The 2,836-nt window shown below is 44.0% G+C and overlaps 1 pseudogene; it reads right to left on the reverse strand.

Annotated features, from left to right (window-relative positions):
* Positions 1-292: 292 nt before the first annotated feature.
* LOC130886133 (60 kDa heat shock protein, mitochondrial-like) lies at positions 293-2,375 on the reverse strand (annotated as a pseudogene).
* Between the last annotated feature and the right edge of the window lie 461 nt (positions 2,376-2,836).

The raw sequence follows: 2,836 nt of genomic DNA on the forward strand, positions 1-2,836 counted from the left end.
CTGCCTCGGTGATGCAATTTGAAAGCAGGACACTGGTATATGGCTCTTGCACCCGGTATCAGGAATGTACAAATGCCTTTATTCAAAAATACAAACTAAATTATTTGTAGGCATGGACAATGACAGCAGTAAACCATTATGTATTGTCAATGGGAACCAGTAACTGATGGTTATAGTGATCATCCAGCCTTCTCTTCATTCTCTTCAGGGGCTTCTATGAAGGTACAGTGAGGAACCTGCCTTGAGCTTCCTGTCACAGTTCATTGGTAAGGGCAAAGCGCTATTCTAGGAATTAGAACATGCCGCCTCCCATTCCCCCTCCCATTCCCCCCATTGCACCCATTCCAGGGTCCTTCTCTTCTTTAAGAAAAGCATGGGACAAAACCGGTCTCGCTGAACATAATGGACAATGAGGACTACTGAGAACTGAAGAACAATGGCAATGGGTTCTTGATCCTATTGCATGTAATGGCTTTGTGGGAGCCCAGGTAGTTTGGATGCTCACCTTAATAGACCTGGATGGAGGTGGGTGGTCCTTGGACCTCCCACAGGGCAGAGAAACCTGCTTGCTCTTTGGGCTGAGGAGGAAGGAAGACTTGATTGGGGGAGGGGGAGGGAATGGGAGGTGGTGGCGGGGAAGAGGCAGAAATCTTTAATAATTAAATTAATTAATTAATAAAAAAAAAAAAGAATTTCGGTCACTACAGCTTCTGCTGTTGTTAGCAAGGAGGCCACCCCAGCAACATCAGTAAAGCAGTTCTTACGACCTTTGTTGGATCAGTGATTCCCTTTTCCACTGTGTTCACAAATTCCCCGAGCATAGCATCATATCCAACTTCTGAGGAACTCTGCAGAATCTTCTCAACTATCAAATTCCCTTCGACACCTGCATTCTTAGCAGTAGTCATTGTGGGAATCTTGAGTGCTCTTTTAATAATGTCTATACCTGTTTCCTGATCCTCATTAGAAGGCTTTAGGGAATCTAAGGCTGGGATGCAGTGGAGCAGAGCACAGTCCCCTCCTAGCACGATGCCTTCTTCAACAGCTGCTCATGTGACACTGAGAGCATCTGTAACTCTGTCTTCCTTCTCATTCACCCCAACATCGCTTGTCCCTCCAACTTCAATACAGCTACTCCATCTCTCCATCTGAGAGCTTTGCGAGCCGCTCGTTCAGCTTCTCCTTTTCATATTCACTAGTGGTGATGTCGAGCTGCTCAGTGATCTCCTGAATGCGATTCTCAATTTGAGCCTTGTCACCTTTTCCTTTCAAAAGCATGGCGTCATCTTTAGTGACAATGACCTCTCTAACTTTTCCTAAGTCATGAGCTTGAACATCTTCAAGGTTTAGATTCAACCCCTCTTCTCTAAATACCACACCACCAGTAGCAATAGCCATATCTTTAAGCTGGTTCTTCCTGTTGTCCCCAAACCCTGCCACAACCTGAAGACCCACTTTCAGTCTGTTCAAGACCAGTGTGCTTAGAGTTTCCCCATCAACATCCTCAGCAATGATGACCAAGGTCTTCCAATGAGCATTGGCAATTTCCAGAGCAGGAACAATGGACTGGATACTAGAAATCTTTTCACTCAACAGAACATACTTGGAATTCACATTTCTGACCTTCTGATGTCTTAATAAAATATGACATCTTGGAATTCACATTTCTGACCTTCTGATGTCTTAATAAAATATGGGGAAATATATCCTCTGTCAAACTTCATGCCTTCAATAATTTCTAACTCATCATTCAAGGTTTTCCCATCCTTCACTGTGATGACGCCCTTCCTTCCCACCTTCTTCATTGCATCAGAAACGATGTTTCCAATGTCTTTGTCTCCATTTGCAGAAATTGTAGCAACCTGAGCAATTCCTTCAGGGATTGTCACAGGTTTAGATTTTTTTTTTTCAGTTCAGCAATTACAGCATCAACAGCCAACATTACACCTCTCTGGATTTCTACTGGGTTGGCTCCTTTGCTGATCTTCTCAAAGGCCCCCCTTGGCAATAGAACACGCCAGAACGGTGGCAGTGGTAGTGCCATCCCCGGCCTCTTCATTTGTGTTATTGGCAACATCTTGAACAAGTTTGCCTCCGATATTTTTGTATTTGCCCTTTAAATCAATTGACTTTGCAACAGTGACCCCATCTTTCTTTATTTTGGGACTTCCCCATCTCTGTTCAATAATCACTGTTCTTCCCTTTGGCCCCATGGTAACAGCTACAGCGTCGGCTAATAGGTCTACTTCTTGAAGCATTAAGGCTCGAGCATCCGCGCCAAATTTTACATCTTTGGCATAGGCCCGAGTGAGACGAGGAGCCAGTGTCCGGGACACTGGTCTCATCTGGCAAAGGACTGTGGGTAGTCGAAGCATTTCTACGGGGTGGCGGCAGGAGTGCATGAAGCAAAGGTGGCCGTTGGCGACGAGTGAGGGACCGAGCCTTCCATGTTGTTTTGAACCTTGCTGGCTACTTCAATATCTTCTTAGTCACTGAGAATCTCAAGATCAATCTGTACTGGCTTGGAATAGATAGCAGTAGGCCTTCAGAGGTCTTTTCCACCCTCTGTAAAATGTCTTCATTGCTGAATGGCAAGCTCGATTTGGAAAATCATCTGGAAGAACAGTAAAAATAACAATTAAAAAATTTTTCAAAAAATCATTATGCAGGTGGAATAAGGCTCTCATTGAATAAAAATCACAGTGTCAAAACAGGGCACCTCCTTTCCCATACCATGTCCTGGCAAGTCACTATATTGAGCATAAACTTTTGTTTGTTTGTTGACTTTGTCTAGATAAAGCATTGAGATTTTGTTCTTCTCTTTCAGGTTCTCTTT

This window comes from Chionomys nivalis, chromosome 13, assembly GCF_950005125.1.
Source record: "Chionomys nivalis chromosome 13, mChiNiv1.1, whole genome shotgun sequence".
Lineage (NCBI taxonomy): Eukaryota > Metazoa > Chordata > Mammalia > Rodentia > Cricetidae > Chionomys > Chionomys nivalis.